The 19,693-nt window shown below is 32.4% G+C and overlaps 1 pseudogene; it reads left to right on the forward strand.

The window, feature by feature from the left end:
* The first annotated feature begins 244 nt into the window (after positions 1-244).
* On the forward strand, positions 245-11,867 carry LOC126004314 (ubiquitin-40S ribosomal protein S27a-like; annotated as a pseudogene).
* The last annotated feature ends 7,826 nt before the right edge of the window (positions 11,868-19,693 follow it).

Here is a 19,693-nt window from a genome sequence, read left to right on the forward strand (position 1 = left end):
ATCATCAAAGCACTAAGTATTGATTTGAAAAATATGTACATGCATATTTAAAGCTCAGGAAGATGGCCTAAAGAAATGCATGTTATTTGAATGCATCCCATATGAAATAAATAATTTGAATAGCCTCAATATTCTTAATAATTTAAACTTTGTAATAAAGTTTTTATAAAAACAGTGTACCTAAATTATTTGTCTGGTAAACTCTAGAAAATGTTTAAATAAAATTAAACAAAAATTCATTACAATGAAGATTAAAAAGGAGGATGAGGAGGTGACAAAGGAGAAGGAGAATAACATATTGTATGATACTTAAATTTAATCTTGCCCTAAATAAGATCTGGCATTTATCTTTAGCTACTTGGAGAATTATGAGTCTGAGGAATGTTATGAATGACCAAAATGTCTTTGTTTAACCTAGAGCTTTGATCCATTTCTATAACTCTAATATTGAAAGTGAAAACTTTGAATTTAGGTAAATAGTAACTGTGCATTAAGATAAGAGGATTTCCACAGTTTGAACATTGTGAGGAGGGGTAGGATATGTGAGACCAGCAGTTCCTAAGCCTGCTATAGTAATCATGATTTTGCAATTGATCCACTTAGGACAAGTTTGGAGCAGTCTGAATTATTTGATCAGTTTTTCCAAAGGCATTTGCATACTCTTCCTGTAAAAGAAAATAAATTTGGTCTAGTAGTTGTCTTTAATTTCACTGTATTACTGCTGATTTTCTGATTTAAATACCATTTTCTGAACGTGAACTAGATGTACTAAAATCTTAAGTATAATAGTGGTATCTCTATTTTTTCTTGATGGCTACTGTGTTTTATCAGAGGTATTTTTATCCTCTCTTGTTAGGTTATAATTGTCCAAGATTCATCTTTTAGGACATCACACTCATCAATGATGCCATTAAAATATGCCCTTTTGTATTTACAAATATTCTCTCTTATTTCTTAAAACCCACTCTTTCTAAAATGATTTTAGCTACTCCAAGTTTCTTTCAGCAGTAATGTCATTCCACAACCTTTACTTTAAATTTATTCCTTCAGTTTTACTGTTTATTAGTTAAACTGAATTTATTGATAATAGCTTAAATTTGGTGTTATACTTTTTTAAAAATGTACTCAGGGCAGGAAAGAGATAGAACAGCAAGGAGGGCACTTGCTTTGCACAATGTCCATCTGGATTCAATGCTAATTCCATCTACAATTCTGAGCACTACCAGGATTGATCCTTGAGCACAAAGCCAGCTGTAAATTTTGAGCACAGCTGGTTGGACCCCAAGACTTCAAGATAATACTCCTAACAATTTGTCTTAGATTTGCTTGCTTTTGAGTATCTATCTATCTATCTATCTATCTATCTATCTATCTATCTATCTATCTATCTATCTATCTATCTATCATCTATCATCTATCTATCTATCTATCTATCTATCATCTATCTATCTATCTGTCTATCTATCTATCTATCTATCTATCTATCTATCTATCTATCTATCTATCTATCTATCAATACTATTGGGATAGTTGTAGAATGTTTATACTGCTGAAATCCTCACACCTTTTAGGACAGCTAGTTTTGTTATGATGTTTTTTGCTTATCTTCCCCCTCCCCTTATTTTAATCTGCTATCTAGTCTTCACTGAGCATTTGGCAAATTAAATTTATTTTCTTATCTTATTTTCTTATCTTATTACAAATATAGGATATATAAATCCATAATAAAAGTTCTTATCTGTTATATTGATGTTATAAAATATATTCATTTTGGGCATGCACATGTTTATGTATATATTATATAGACATTATTATTATTTCAGCAACTACCCTATATATTACCATATGCACTCATGAATAAGCAAAGTGTATCTATCTACAAACTTCACTCTCCTCCCACACACTAAGTCCCTAAGAATAAGAAAACCCTTCTGTTTTTTTTTTATATTTATAACCAGCTAGGTACCTAAAAGTGAAGTTCTCAAATATGTGACAATGTTCCTGAAATTGTAGTCCTAGTTATTTCCAATTCTCTCTCTAGTTCACACTTCACTGTGTACTGATCAGTTATTCTGAAAGTGTTTGCACCTGTGTGAGAACACAGGATGTGGGATGTTTGCAGCATGAGGCACCACAGTAACTAACCTGAAGGCTAAAAAATGTCACTGACTTTTTATTAATTTTAAAGAAAATATTATTTAATTTCAACTGTAACTTACAGGGCTCATTATCATATTACTTAGTTTTTTAGACTTGAAAATTATTATTGTTTTAAGACTGTTCTATCTACAATCTAACCCAGGAAACCTTTCTTCAGCAATGTTTACCCTCAACAATGATTATTTACCTAGAAATTGGAAAATCTTTCTATTTAACTTGCCAGCTTTATAGTTTTTAAGTGCTCTGACCCATTTTACCTGAGACATTTTTCAACCGCAACATATGGATCGATTTTCATTGCTTGTCTATGTATGTGTGCATGTGTGTGTGGTGGATACCTCCATCTATATTGTATATAATGATCGTCTTTGTTGTATATAATCCTTCCTACAGTTATATATAACCCTTACTTTTTCCCGTCCCCTGCTTACCACTTTACAAATCCTTTTCTATCCTTTCACTCTCTTAATCCTGGTCTATTATTTCTCCCTAACTTAACTCCATTTCACCCTCAGTTCTTAACTCCTCAGGAACTGGAAAGTTCCCCCCTACCCAACCAGCTGACAGCCAGCTCCCAAAGGGAAAGGACAGCCTCTAAGCCTGACTTGATTTGTCCTGGGTAGAAGTTGCCACCACCACTACTGCTGATTTGCTCTTGGAGGTCCTTTTTCTCCCATCTCCCTTTGCTTTTTACAATTTCTTACTATCGGATTTGGCTTTTGAGAGACCCTCAATTCAAGGACACTTCCTGAACTGTGAGCCGTTTTTCAGACTCCACAAGACATTGTCACAGACTGAAACTGTGCTCCAGATTTTATTACCATCCTTAGCCTACTTCAAAACACTTAAAGGTGATCTGTATATTTCCTTTATATATTTCTTCACATTTATGTCTTTAATAAGTAGAGTTATTATGTGCATTTTCTTCTGTATATGTAGTTTTCCCCAATCCCGTTTTTGGATTTTCTTTAGTACAAAATTCTTGTAGGTAAGTTTCTCCTGGGTTCTAACTTCATGTTAGAATCAGGATATAGGGATTGTTTAGCTTGTAATTTTTTACCTCCATATTCACTATTTTTGCATAGCCACACTAAAATGAGTAAAGATTACATATAGAAAAATTTATTTTCTAATAGAAATTCATAAATTTTATATTACAGGGGCCCTTTCATCCTGAACATTTGTCATCGTGACTTGACTTAGGCTTCAGTCAATCAGACATTTACCTTTCCTCTAACCTTGGATTCCATCATTGGAACTGGCATGGTTTTCTGCACCAATACCAGAAATTGAATTTCTACTAGGAAATCCCCTACTGCTGCCCTGGTGCCAACTTGCTCCAGGGAGGGTTCATCTGACCCTTGAAGACCTGAAAACCACAACAACTTGCTTTCAGAGTGAGTTTCCCTGCCTTGCCACCTAAGGTTGAGAAGAAACCAGAAGACACTCCATGACACCCTGACTTTGACATAGGATTCATGTAAAAACCAAGATCTCTATTACAGAAGCCTGACTAAGACAACTGTGATTGAGGAGAACTTTTCCTGGCACCATGCAGAAAGTCTTTGGGGTTAGACAAGTTAATATGCTTAGAACCTGCAGTTAGTCTTAAGGCAGAATGATTTATGGGTAGGGACACACTGTATTTAGGCCAAAGGTTTTTACTTTCTATTTTCCCCAACTTTTGTTGTGCCTATGTAACAAACTGCCACCCCCTTTGTTATCTTTTAGATACGGGATCCCACTTTCTTCATAGAATCTTTGGACACAAATTACTTTCTTTTACCTCATATTTCTGAATTTTTTTATTAAATTAAGAAGGGTAAAAATGAAAATTCTTCGCCAGGATCCAAGTTGTCTCAGTTGCATTGGTGGAGATAAAAAATGACAAAATTAAATATCCAAGCCAAAGTCAACAACGATAGAATGAAGAGACCCAAACTCTAACCATCTAAATCTAAAATAGTCTGTTAAACGGGCTGGTCAGGGGTCAAGGTTGGTAGTATTGGATGTACTTTGGGAACATTGGTGGAGGAGGTTGACACTGGTGGTGGGATTGGCCCTGATTCTCTGTATGTCTGAAATCCAACTTTGAAGAAATATGTAATTCACAATTGTTTCAATAAAATAATATAAAATAAAAATAAAGTAAAAATAAATAAAATTGTAAGGATATTTGAGGGCTGGATAAATAGTACAGTAGATGGAATTTTAATGCACACAGAAAATGGGATTCTGTCCCAATACGAAATACGATGCTTTGAATTCAGTGGTGACCTCTTAGTGCAAAGTAGGATTTAATGGAACACTACTGGTTTGTGTCCCTAAAACCCCCAAAACAAAATCATGTTTTTAAATTAAAAAAATTCAGATAAGATATTGTTAACCAGGAAATAATGCAATATTAATTGTAATGTGCTAATTCCATATAGAACAGACTATGGCTTGATCTCTAGAGCTACGTTTGTACTCCCAACTTGGACCAAAGTGATTCCACACAACTGAACCAGGAGTTAGCTTTTAGCATAGTTGGTTGTTATCTAATGGCCTTCCTTTACACCTTAGATCAAACTTCTATTTATTGAAAATGTAATACTATCATAAATCTGCATAATATTAATAAGGATTATTAGCTGTCTGTATTCATGATACATATTGTGAACAATATTTCACATTCAGCATGGAAAACAATTCTGTGATAAATCACTGTAAATATTAATTATTTTTACAGCCTTTCTGAAGCTGGAATTTTTTTTGCACCATAAAATTATAAATGACCATAAAAAGCAAATGCCTCTGTTTATAATAAACAATAAAGTTAATTTATTACAAATTTAGTACTCCACAAAATTTTATGTACCCCTTCACAGGTATCTCAGATAACTTAATTTTTGAGACATATTAATTAATGTGACAGAAAATGTCAGTGGACAGTCACTAATATTGTGGGCAATAAGTAAAAGAATGTCTCAGGCACTCACCTATTCATTTGTATACAGTCCTAATGTCAATTGATGTAAGTATATAATTTTTCTTCTTTAAACACTAAATATGTTAGATTGCACTTATGAATTTTCTAATATAAAATTGCATGTTACTTTTCTTCAAATAAAAGCCATCCTTATGCAGTAGTGAATTTTTTCTGATATTCTACTATTTCTATATTTCAGTTTATAAGTAAATTACAGCCTGAGAAAATGAGCTAGTTAATATTGATATCCCTTCTGTTATAGATGTTTAGATAAAATTAGTTTTTAATTTTCTTATATATCAACTTATATTTTCTTGCAAAATATCTGATTTTTAAATTTAATGTAGTAAGTACTGGGAATTTAGCCATAAGTTTAATTTATGATGTTTTATAATTTTTGAAAGAAATATATCTTATATTACGTTACTGTTTTTCTTAAACTATTATAACATATTTAGAAAACATAGTATATATAGCATATATAAGTAACAAAATATGAGAAAACTATGTTTTATGTATTCATATTTAAATATTTCTTTTGCTGATTCATCTTAAATAATCATTATGTTCTTTATTTTGTTCTTTTTTATTGTTGTTCTCTCTAAAGATCTGAGGTTCTTTAGTTGAATGTCAATTAGTATCAGTTATGCTTAATTTTCTTAATCTTCATTTTTTAATTTCAGAAAGTTTATTTCATTGAGCATAATTGTTATTTAGGTATATTTCCCTACACATAATGATAATTTTTTGCATTTATTTAAGTTTTCTGCTCTTTTTCTTGGGTTTAAAACTGTACTTAAGTTGCAACATGAAATGGATATTTATGAAGTTTGTTCTTCTTCAAAAAGTAAATTTGCTGCTTTTTCCAAATTGTGGAGGTTTTCATCAGCTTTATTGCTAAATACTCTTTCAAATAGAGTATTCCTTCTCAAATATTCTTTCCTTCTAGAAATCTTTTTTCTTTTTTCTTTTTTTTTTTTTTTTTGGTTTTTGGGCCACACCCTGTGACGCTCAGGGGTTACTTCTGGCTATGCGCTCAGAAGTTGCTCCTGGCTTCTTGGGGGACCATATGGGACGCCGGGGGATCGAACCGCGGTCCGTTCTAGGCTAGCGCAGGCAAGGCAGACACCTTACCTCCAGCGCCACCGCCCGGCCCCTCCTTCTAGAAATCTTTTAATATGAATTTTGAAATTGTATTTGTAATCTCTAATTCCAAAGGTAATTTTATAATATATATTATATTCAATCTTTTTTTTATATATTAAACTCTAAATATTGGTCCTTAACTTTAATACTTTTAATTAACAGATTTGCCATCATTACACAATCCAGTTGAAATTTGGAATATTTTCATGTTTATTTCTGCATATGCATATTCTTTTCTTCATATTTATCAGGAGTTATAATTTATTTAGTAGAAAATTAAAATAGACACTAAAATCTTGGTAGAGTATCACCTACCTCATTTCTCTCCAATTTCATACTAGTTTTTCTTCCAATGTTTTGGTTTCAGTTATATTTCATTCTTATTATGAATATTTCAATTATCCTAATGAAAAATGTTACATCTTATTTATTTTAGGGGTTGCTACATTGTTTAAGTCAGTATAAATACTAATTTATTTTGGGGGGAGTTAACTCTAAAATTTTTGTGGTATGTTTTTCATTCTACTTGGATTACCTGATGCTACTGATAGCACTATCTAATTAGATATGTTTCCCATTTAAAGTGGTAATTACCATTTTGCCAATGCTGAAGCAGGATAATGTGAAGAATAATTTGAAATTTAAAGTACACAGAAAGAGTGAAAGTGAAATAAATAACAGTTATACGAACTTTTGTTTCAGTTGATTATTTTGAATAAATAAAAGGTTGAATTTCCAATAGGATATAATACTAGGAGTAAATGAAATTACTTTTCTCATATTTAACATTTCCTTATTATGACTGCTTAATTCTTATTTTTATACTTTGGCATGCACATACAAAAATCTAGAGCTTTCCAGGGAGGAGAGTTTTTGCCTTGCATGGGTTAGAATTGGGTCTAAACCCTCGTATCTTCTGTGTCCCACTGAGTAAACTTTTCTGGAGTGATCTTTGAATGCAAGGCCAAGAGTAAGCCCAAAGCATTGCCAGTTGTTCCCTAACCCCCCCCCCCAATCCTAAAGTACCCTTATATATTTCCATCATCAAAATCCAATGCTCTTCTTTGAACATGCATCTCTCTCTTCACATTTCTTTAAGTTTATCTCTATTAAAAACTATTCTGCTTCACTAAAAATAATAATAGTAACATTACTAATAATGATGAGTGTACTTTGCTCCTTGCAGACTTTTTGGATCTATACTTAATTTAATGTCTTCTAATCATATAGTTTAGTGATAATGAATATTCAGGTGTGAGTAGAGATTAACGAAAATCAAGAAGGCATCGACTTTTTTCCCCACAACTCTGCCCTTGGTATACCTCAGAATCCTCACAAGTATAATATCCAATAGATAATCATGAAATAACTTGTTGGTCAAATAATATTTATGTTTCAAACAGGCCACAAAGGAGCATCATCATTCCCTTACTTGGAAAGTAGAGATTTCTATTCTGACATATCCCCCCATCCCACAATTTTCATTTGTCATACATGGATATTCACCATGTTCCATGATTTCAGGAAAAATATCTAGCAACTTAGCCTGTATGGGAAGTTTCACACATTTTTAAGTTTCTTGACCAAAGACACATATGTGTATACATACATAATAATATTATCATTATTTTATTTGGGGGACACACCTGAAATTTCTCAGGGCTTATTCAGTGATCATGCCTAGTGATAATTGGAGACCATATAGAGTACTGGGTATCAATTCCTGCTCAGTAACATTTAAGTGATGTGACCTGTGAACTATACTATATCTCCATGCCCAAACATAGGCATATTTAATTCATCAATATTCTCTCTAGGTTCCTTAAAGATTTAATACAATCAAAGAATGAATCTGGTAAATGAATTGGCCTTTATCAAATGCTATTTATATGGGCAAGTTGTATAAATGCAAATACAGAAAATGTTAAATAAAGTATAACCTGGCAACTTTCACTTAGTGCTCAAATTGTTGGGGCAAATTAAGATCAGTGTCATTTTATGGTTTGTTCTCCTACAAACTTTATTTTGGATGCTCAGATTATAAGATTCAGTATATCTGTGATAGAATCCACAATTATTCTATTTCTCTAGAAGCAACATATATTTGCGTTTATATTGTTCATATTCAAAAGATTTTTTTATATTCTTAATGTGCAGGGTTAAGAAAAGAAAAAGTAAAATTTTGGGCTCATCCCAACACTACTAGAACCTTATAGAAGATTATTTTCAGGAAGAATGTGTGATAGGAAGAATATAATACTTAATTTTTTTCTTTCTATGAAGGAATAAACATTACATTAAAAATAAAATATTATAGAATTACAAAGTTTTGTTATAACATTATCTTCATAGGTAGTAATTTATGTGATTATATATAATTACATCTTGTGTATAAAATAGATGTGAATTCCTGCATCTTTTTTTTTAAATACAATCATGGAACTCACATTCAAGCGACTTTTAAATAAAAATCTCCATAGAAGACCGGTATAGACTCTGATTTCTGTAGGTTGGCTTCCATCTATATAAGCTCGATGAAAGGAGCAATGGTTGAAGGGTTTCCTGATAGCATTGTGGAATGCTTTTCCACTCTAGTAAATCCCCATACTGCAGTTTACTGTGGCCTTCAGGTTAGGTTCTAATTTGCGTAATTAAATTCTACCTGCCTGTATGACTTCTCACAGACTTTAGTCTTGTTTCCAATCTTCTATTATTTCCTGTTCTGAATTGATGACTGCAGTGATTCATGGTACCAAGCCTGCATAATGGAAATCATCCACTCCAATTCTGTTAGGTCTGGGGTAACTTGAAAATTTGTTCCATTTTCATGTTATATTACAACCTTTGAAACAGAGCCATTTTTTGTTTGTTGTATGCTAGGAAAATATCTTAGACATTTTATATCCATTTTGTAAATACTTTATAAATATTGTATAACTATATTATATGTAACATATGTTACATATGTTCAGTCATGTAACCATTTAATTTTGATTAAAATTTGTATTTAACAAAATGAATATCTATGTATTATAGAGTTACTATTCATAATTTTAAATAAGACTTGCAAAAAATTGTTGCTGTTTAAATAAATCTCATGATGGGGGGAAAGTACAGCAAGTTATAGACCCCTCCTCAAGTGCCAACAGGTGTAATTTCTGAAAACAGAGACAATAATGTGGCAAAGAGAGAGAGAGAGATAGATAGAGAGAGAGAGACAACAATTCAACAAATCAATTTATTAATTCTTGTTCCATATACTTCCCAATGAAGTCTGTTTTCCATGATTTGGACGCCTACCATTAAAAGTACAACAAAACAAAAATCAACTACATTTAATATATCTTCTGAAAATGTTGTATACTGTATCTAAAGACAATTTTAGAAAAGTCATATAGTTCATCTTTAGGTCAATGCCAAGTTTTGTTCTAGAGAATTCTGGTATATTTTAATGTTCTTCAAATAATTCTGAAGAAGATGCATTATTTTATTCACACTGTTCAAAATTCACTTACTTTTTATGGGGCCTGAACTGTGGTGTAAGTGATAAGGCATCTGTATTAATGCAACACTCTAGGACAGACCATGATTCTATCCCCCAGAGTCCTATATAGCCCCCCAAGCCAGGAGTGATTTCTGAGCACATAGCCAGGAGTAACAACTGAGTGTCACTGAGTGTGGCCGAAAAAACAAACAAACAAAATTTCACTTACTTTTTATACTCTGCTTTCATTCCTAGCCCTGATAATCTAAAGTAATATATACAAAGCATATATATACATGCTTATAAATATATATATATTGCATAAGGTAGGGAGAAAGTGTATTAACATAAATACTTTTCCTTTCCTTTCACACAGGGTATATTGTAGTGTATACCATGTTCCAAAAGAAAACATACATCACTTTTAGTTTTATTATTCAATAACAACTTTATCAATAAATATAATTCCCAGTATGTTAGAGTAATGATAATTTTATCAAAGAAAATAAGCAGACTCCAGGAATGACTAGTATTTTACCCTATAAAATTTCAGAATGTAACATAAAAATCAGCTCTTTGAAGTAAATATATTTTACGAAATTACAGACATGCAATTTACTTAGATTTAAATTTATATTCTCACTACATTTTCTTTAGTGAATATGTTTGCATGCATATATTCATATCATATCAAATCAATAATATTGAGTCAATAGCAATATTCTTTATGTGGAAGACAGTATTTCTTGTATACTGATATAGCTTTTAAGAAAGTATGTCTTAAATTTACATAATACTATAAGTCATGGCCAGAGTTTTAGTGCAGTGGGTAAGAAGCCTGCCTTGCAAGTTATCAACTAGGGTTGAATTCCTGGCACTACATATGGCCTCCCTGAGCACCAACAGGTGACCCCTAAGTATAAAGCCAAGAGTAAATCTTCAGAATATTCAGGTATACCTCAATTCCCCCAAATTAGTATTTTATACTCAATAAAAATGATGTCTATAATGCATTATGTCTGTTTAAATTGGAAATAATAGCTTAGTTTTATTGTATCTTAAACACTGAAAATATTATGAAGAGAATGACTTTTCTCGAATAAAGGCATGCCTGTTATCTTTAAAGGAAGGGAATTGAACTTTTGTTTGTGCTGTTCTTTCTATTCCACTGAAATTTATGAAAGCATATTTTTGTTGGAATTCTTGTATTTTGTAAATCTTAAGACTCTACAACCTTACTTGGGATAAAAATGATGTGACTTAAAGAAAAACTGGTATTATTAATAATTTCTTCTTCTAGCAAAAGAAAATGGTGGCAGCATGAACTTTTCAAATGTTCCTTTCCCTTCCAATATATATTCTAAAATAAGCCATTTCTGTGGGCGTCACATCGATATGCATTCCTCCCAGTCAATCCAAGTGAAAGCAGATGAAGATCCTGAAGAGAAAACATTAGGCTCCTAACTTATGCCCTGTTGAGAAAAAAAAAACACAACAATTATGATCCACAGACTGTTCTGTGCAACTAACCAGAATAAAATATCTGTCTCTGATTCTTGAATAACTCGAATATACATCTTTCAAAGCACATGCATATTTACCTCCAAAATAACATTTAGCTTTCCATTCTGCCATCTGTGGTGGACCCACACTCAAGATGCAAAATTTTTAAAAACCCTTTAGAGGAAAGACTATCACTCTTGAGGCTGAACCCTCAGATACGATAGAAAATGTAAAGGCCAAGATCCAGGACAAGGAAGGAATTCCTCCTGAGGAGAAAAGATTGATATTTGCATTTTCTTTATCTAACTACAACATCCAAAGGAGTCAGTCTATTCTTTATTTCATTTTGAGATGTTGGGGTGGTGCCAAGAAAGGGAAGAAGTCTTATACCACTCCCAAGAAGACTAAGCACAAGAGGAATAAAGTTAGACTGGCTGTCCTGAAATACTGTAAGGTGAATAAAAATGGCAAAGCATTCTCATTCTCCAAGAATGCCCTTCAAATGAATGTGGTGCTGTAGTTTTTATGGCTGGCCACTTTGACAGACATTATTGTGGAAAATGTTATCTTACCTATTGTTTCAACAAATCAGAAGACAAATAATTATCTGTATGGTTTAATAAAGGACATAAGATCTAACATTAATTGTTATATTTTGGTTCATTAATTAAAGAGTGATTTTCAAAGATAAAAATAACTTTAGTGACCTACTATGTCATTAATATTATCTATGAATATTGCAATATTATTTTGCAATGTATCTTATTCTCATGAGCATACATAATGACATTGGAATTTTTATTACAAATTCTTATTTAAAAATAATTATATTGTCTAAGCTAAACTGGATGCTACTATTTTATTATATATTTTAATACATAATAAGGATACATATATATGGAACTTATAAGAACAAAGTGCTTTAAGTCATTGTAAAGTCCAGAAAACATCAGTCAGGCAGGTCCTCACTTTTTTGTACATAAAAGAAAATATAGATACCAATATCTAATCCAATATTGTGTTAGATAAGATATGTAAATAGTTGACCTTATAAAAATTTAGGGATATAGCATATGTTTAATTAAAACCATGTATTTAACTGCCAGACAGCAAATTGTGAGATCACTTCATACCAATACCAATTACTTTAATTTAAAGAGTTACCACAAAGAGTGTTGAGTTCAGTTAGAGAAATAAATACACTAACAACTTTCATGGCAATGGTAATGAATGAGAAAAATAGAATGACTGCCTCAAATACAGGCAAAGGGTTGGGGAGGAGGAAGATGGAGGGCATTGGTTGTGGGAATATTTCACTGGTGAAGTGTGGGACGTTCTTTTTTTATAACCAAAACCCACTACAAACATGTTTGTAATCATGGTGCTTAAATAAAGATATTTAAAAAAAATAAAAAAAATTTATAAACATGAAAAAAAAGTGTTCTACTCTGTTATATGTTGTGATTTATGAGTATTGTTATAAAAATCTTGGAATGTAGGTCTTATTAGTTTTCTACTATATTTTGCTTAATATTTGATACTTTACTGTCACTCTCATGGACAGAAATATTGAATACATTTCTTCTCAACTGAGTTATCTGGAGGACGTTCTCAAAAAAGCTAGATTTGGGTATATTTAATTATTGTTTTAGAATATCTGAAGATTTACTAAATTATTATTGTTAAGTACTTTTTATTTGGCCTACATTTGCATCTGTAACACCAAACATTTCATTCCAGCATTTTTATCAGTGAGTTTCCCCTCCTCCCATTTTGACAATAAATTTGGGACATATTTTATTCTTTGGTATTGTTATTTTAGGGGTTTGGAGGCCACATCCATGCTCTGAGCTTACTTCTGGCTCTGTACTTTGGAATCATATATATGTATATTGTAAGTGTTTCATTTTCTCTTTATATATTTAAGCTATGTATTCTATAAAATTTTGGAAGTGCCTAGATTAATCTAAAAAATGCTACCTCTATTTCTTCTCTGCCTGTATCTGACTTAAAAGATAACACAATGTTACCAAATTCATTGTTATAAAAAAGTATTTAATTTTTTAATTCAAATGATGTATTTAACATAAAGAAAATTGTGTACCAAAATAGAATTTTAATCAGCCTAAACTAGTTACATATAATATATATAAATTAAATTTTCTAACTAAAATTGTACAAAAGGCACACCAAAACTTATTAAAGAAATAGATATTACTGTAACTTCCTACGATTTTATTGGATACTGCAACCTTTTAAATTATATGACTTCAATAAAGCACTCAGAAAATACTTCGGAATGCAATAAATATTTAAAGTACTTTTTATATCAGTGTATGCATGTGTAAGAGAGCTTTAATATACTTCCCATATTCTATTGTAGGTTCAATATCTCTCTTTTTATCATGACCTTATCCTCAGCTCACTAACTTTTATAATTTTTCTATGTAAATTTAGAATTTCTAAATTTTTCGCATCTCTAACACAAGTATTTTCTTTTCTTTTTTTTTTTGGGGGGGGGGAGGGTGGGGGGGTCACACCTGTCAGCGCTCAGGGGTTATTCCTGGCTCTATGCTCAGAGATCGTCCCTGGCAGGCACAGGGGACCATATTGGATGTCTGGATTCGAACCACTATCCTTCTGCATGAAAGGCAACAACAGCCTTACCTCCATGCTATCTCTCAGGCCCCCTAACACAAGTATTTTCAAAGATGTCAAAGATAGGTATAAATCCTCTTTTGGAAAAATGCTTCTTTCTGAGGTATCCTTTTGTTTGTTTGTTTGTTTTTAGGTCACACTTAGCAGAACTCAGGGTTTGTTCTTGGCTCTGCACTCTGAAGTTAATCCTTGCGGTGTTCTGGGGAACATAAGGGATACCAAAATTGAAACTGGTTGGTCAATGCAGGGCAAATGCCAAATATGCTGTACTATTATTGCTTTGGCCCTGGGGAGTTTTTAGTATATAAAAAAGTAGAAAACTTTGGTAGAATGACCTAGAAATAATTTTTGTTACTGTCATAGGAAACATGTGTCTTTTTAAACATGATAAATATGAAGTCCTGCCATGTAGTTAAAACTTTAATCACACAAAAGTAGTGGGGATTATGGCAAATATGTCCTTTTTGTCATAGTATCAGATATGTTTATAGTGTCTGTGGCTGTCTTTAAAGCTATAAACTAATCACCAATATCAAACACACATAAAAATATACCTGGATTTATTTGTTTTATTTTTTGGTTTGGGGAACAAAAGACAGTGCTAAAAGATTAGTTATGCCTCTGTAATGAGGGAACCATTCCTGATATGTATGCAGGGACTCTGTATGGTGCTGGAGGATGAAACCCAGGTTGACTGTAAGCAAACTAGGTAAGTGCTTTTCAATTTACAACTTGGTTTCACCCAAAACAATGTTCATCCCTGGTTTTTTCCATATTTTATAAGTCTCAAGAAAATCTGGTGAGACTGTCTCAGGATAGGCCTCTGTCCTTACTTTCCGAGAGGGGATCATCAATAAAAACTGCAGTTCTGGGGCCAGAGAGATAGCATGGAGGTAGGGCATTTACCTTGCATGCAGAAGAACAGTGGTTCAAATCCTGGCATCCCATATGGTCCCCCGAGCCTGCCAGGAGCTATTTCTGAGCGTAGAGCCAGAAGTAACCCCTGAGCGCTGTCGGGTGTGACCCAAAAACCAAAAACCAAAAACAAACAAAAAACTCCAAAACATGCAGTTCTGGCAGGCATCTCTGTCTCCATCTCTCTCTGTCTCTGTTTCTCTGTCTTTGTCTCTCTCTCTCTGTCTCTGTCTCTCTGTCTCTGTTTCTGTCTCTGTCTCTCTCTGTCTCTCTGTCTCTGTCTCTCTCTCTGTCTCTGTCTCTCTCTGTCTCTCTGTCTCTCTGTCTCTCTCTGTCTCTCTCTCTGTCTCTGTCTCTCTCTGTCTCTCTCTCTGTCTCTCTGTCTCTCTCTGTCTCTCTCTCTGTCTCTCTCTCTGTCTCTCTCTGTCTCTCTCTCTCTCTCTCTCTCTCTCTCTCTCTCTCTCTCTCTCTCTCTCTCTCCCTGCCTTTCTCTTTCTCTCTCAGCTTGATGAGACAGTTTGCTACTCAGCCATGTGTATCTCACTCTCATCTTTGGATCATTTCCTGTGCCAACCCTTGCTTCAGACCTGCTTTCCTGGGTAGAAATACAGCATATGTAACCATTATATTAACCCAACTTAAAATTTCTCTAGCTCCCTGATTTTATTGTTAATTTTAAAAAGGAGGGTTTGCATACATTCTTATCCAACTAAAAGTAAATATAAGAAAAAATGAACTAACATTAATCTGAAATGTCAATAACTAATTTTCCCTATAATATGTGTATCCCCTTCGGTTATTTAAAAACGTTTCTATTTTTATTTATACACAGGGAAATGGAGCACATATTGATGTTGATATTCTATAAAAATCTTTTTCTATGAGCTTTATAATTATATGGCTCTGGGCAGTGTGTGAATATATATTTTACCACTCAATATTTTTCAAAGGATGTGTTTAATAATTTGCTCTATTTTAAAATTGATTTATTCTGTTTTTTCAATAACTGAAATGATACATCATATTTGGATTTCAAGTTCTATTAGTATATAAACAGAACTACTGCTATATTTAGCAAACCAGTCAAATAAACTTTGGAGTCAGTTGCTCAAAATTTGTTCAGAATTTTAAGAAAATTATAACAGTGAATTAAAACTACTTGGGCACCTCATTGAATAGAGTTTGAGAAATTCCAGGTCATACAACCATGAATTTTGTGGCCAGAGTGATAGCATAGTGGTAGGGTGTTTGTATGCTGTTGACCCAGCACAGACATGATTTCTATCCCCGAAATCCCACATAGTTCCCCCAAATGCCAGGAGCAATTTCTGTGCACACACCTTGAATTGGTCTCTGTTTTTAATTCAAAATAAGAAATATTTTGCAAAATAAAATTTATCTCTCTAATGACATATGATTAAGCAGATCCATACTTTGATTATTTGCCTTTTAATATGTATCATACATTTTACCTGTTTTTACCATACAGTGCAATGACCTGATAAGTCATTTTTGAAAAATATCCGTACTGATACTGAGTAAAATTGTATGATTTGTAGTTTCCTATTATAAAATTCACAATAATTAAATATGTTTATATACTTACCACTTCCAACTTTTTGTTATTTGAAAATTAATATATACAATATTTTCTTCATCTATTATTACAATATATTTATATCTTTAATGTAACTGTGATCTACTAAAATTTATTAGTCTTTATAATTTTTTGTTTGTTTACGGGCCATACCCAGTGACACTCAGGGATTACTCCTGGCTATATGCTCAGAAATTGCTCCTGGCTTGAGGGACCATATGGGATGCTGGGGATCAAACCCAGGTCTGTCCTGGGTCAGCTGTGTGCAAAACAAATGCCCTATTACTGCGCTATTGTTCTGGTCCTTATTAGTCCTTTTATAACTAAAGTATAACTTTATACCTTTTATAACTAAAGTATGAACTTCAGTCATGCTCAAACTTTTTGATATTTTAAGTACAGTTTTTAAATACATCTTGAAATTAATTTTTGCTACTTTGGGAAGTTAGAGACATTCTTCAAAGACTCTTGGCAACATACACATAACTTTCTAAAAATGAAAAATCATCAACATGTCTATAATTTTTCCTTATTAATATAATAATTTCTCATTTATAAATATATAATTAAAATTAAAACTTTAAAAGTAAAAATAATGAATTAAAACTAATCTGGACTAGATGCTATTCCCACCAGAAATGAATGAGTTTCTTTCTCCTGAAATTGCCTCCATCACTAATTGTTTTTGTTCTTTGTGGTGTCTGCCAGTTTCTGTGGCATGAGATGATACTTCATTGTTGTTTTGATTTGGTAATTTTTGATTTGAGATAATGATAATCATCTCTGATTATTAGTGGCATGGTTTATTTTTTCATGTGCCTTTAGGCCATCTATATATCTTCTTTGAGGAAATTCTGTTCATTTTATCTCCCCATTCTTTAGATGTCATTAGATGTGTTTTTCTGGTTAAGTTCTGACAGTAAGTTGTACATTTTAGATAACACCCCCTTATGTGATGGTTTATGGGTGAATAGTTTCTCCCACTTTAGGTGTCCATTGTTTCCTAATCACTATTTCCTTTGATGTGCAGAAGTTTCTCTGACTATTGTAGTCTCATTTGTTTATCTCTGCTTCCACATATTTGTAGAGTGATGTTTCCTTTTTGAAGATGCCGTTATTCTCAATGTCATAAGGTGTTTTACCTAAGTATGATTTTGGATCTCATATCAAGTTCTGTAATTCATTTTGATTTGACCTATGTGAATGTGTTAGATAGAGGTCTGAATTCCCTTTTTTATATTGATTATCAGTTTTCCCAACACCACTTGTTCCTTGCTCTTTTGCCTTTTTATGAATGTTTTATAAAGATTAATTAATTGTATGTGTGTGGGAATATTCTCTGAATACTCAAGACTACTATACTGATAGGAGGGACTGTCTTTATTCCAATACCATGCTCTTTTAATGACTATTGCTTTGTAATTCAATTTAAAGTTGGGGAAATTGGTGTCTCCCATGTCTTTCTTCTAAGGTTTGGTTTAGCTATTCTTGGACATTTATTGTTCCAAATAAATTCAGGAGTGTTTGATCAATTTCTTTCAATAATGTCATGGTAATGTTTAGAGATATTTGATTAATTCTGTACAATTATATGGAGAGTTTTACAGTTTTGTTTATGTTAATCCTCCCAATCCATGAACAGGATATGTGTATTTATTTCTGTCATGACTTTATTTCTTGAAGTCAAGTTTTGTAGTTTTGTTTGTATAGGTCCTTCACTTTTTTTTTTTGCTATTTTTGAGCCACACCCAGTGACACTCAGGGGTTACTCCTGGCTACATGCTCAGAAATCGCTCCTAGCTTGGGGGACCATACAATGGCCGAGGGATTGAACCACAGTCTGTCCTAGTTTAGCACATGCAAAGCAAATACCCTACTACTTGCACCACTGGTCTGACCCCAAGCTTCTTTATTTCTTGAGTTAAGTTGATTCCAAGGTACTTAAGTTTCTGTTGTACTATTGCAAATGGGATTTCTTAAAGGTCTATTACTTCTCCATCATTATTTGTGTATAAGAAGTCCACTGATTTTTGCATGTTAGTTTTGTGAGCCTGCTACTTTGCTATACTAACATATTGTTTCTAGAAGCTTTTGGTAATGTCTTTAGGGTTTTCTAAATATAGTGTATGTATCTGCAAACAGTGAGAACTTGACTTCTACCTTTCCTATATGAATATGTTTGATTTCTTTTTCTTGCCTAATTACTATGGCAAGTGCTTTAAGCACTATGTTAAATTGGAGTGTCTAGAGGAGAAGCCTTGCTTTGTACTAGATTTTAGAGTAAAGGCTTTTAGTTTTTCTCCATTGAATGGGATTGTGGTAAATGGCATTTACTATATTGAGAAAGTTTCTATTTTTGTCTGACATGGCCAATCTGGGGTTAAGTCAGCTTTCCTCCAATTAAGTTTGTTCTTTGGGCTCTTTGCTGCAAGGTAGGACCTGGCATCAGTGATGTGTTGAGATGGCAATCCCAATCCGTGTTGGAGTGAATGTGGGTGGTGGGGAGCACAGCCATTTAACTACTTTAGATTAGGAAAAAACATATAATTTCCTATGCTATGCATGTTTACAATAGCTATATTAAAATTTATAATGATTACTATTTAAACCTAGATGAATTGATTTTCTTAGTTCCCACATTTGATAAATACGCCATATTGACTTACAATCTATGTCAATTCTCCTTTCAATACTTATGGCCAATTAGTATTTCTTCTTAAGTCTTTAAATTAATAAAATCTAGTGGATATATAATTTTAGAGCTCTAATAATAATTTAGATTTTAATGCAAGTGAAGAATTAATTTTAAAGTTATGAATATTTATTTTTTCTTTTTAACTTATTTAAAGATGAACTACAGGAGACAGAGTTATAATACATTTGTTTCTAGATAAATTAAAACAAAATTATTGGAAAATATATAAAAATAAAATAAAAAATAAGAGAAGAAAATAAAAGAAAAAAGTACAGTAGCAATTACATTTGTGAAAATTACTGTATCTTGAATGAAGTCATCTTCTTTTCTTAACTAGCAGCTTTAGTTATCTAAAAAATGCAAAGATATGGAGCTTATAAATCTGTATAAGTTTGTCAGTATAGCTGATAAAGCTTGATTATGTCAGTATATGATCTGCAGTAGTGTACTCATTTATTATAGTTTCAATGTCACAGAAAAACCTGCTTATTTAGCCATGATTCTCTTTCCTTTATTATTACTTTAATTGGTTTTAATGTTTAAATTTACCAGAACTAATATTTA

The sequence above is a fragment of the Suncus etruscus genome, chromosome 3 (assembly GCF_024139225.1).
Source record: "Suncus etruscus isolate mSunEtr1 chromosome 3, mSunEtr1.pri.cur, whole genome shotgun sequence".
NCBI lineage: Eukaryota > Metazoa > Chordata > Mammalia > Eulipotyphla > Soricidae > Suncus > Suncus etruscus.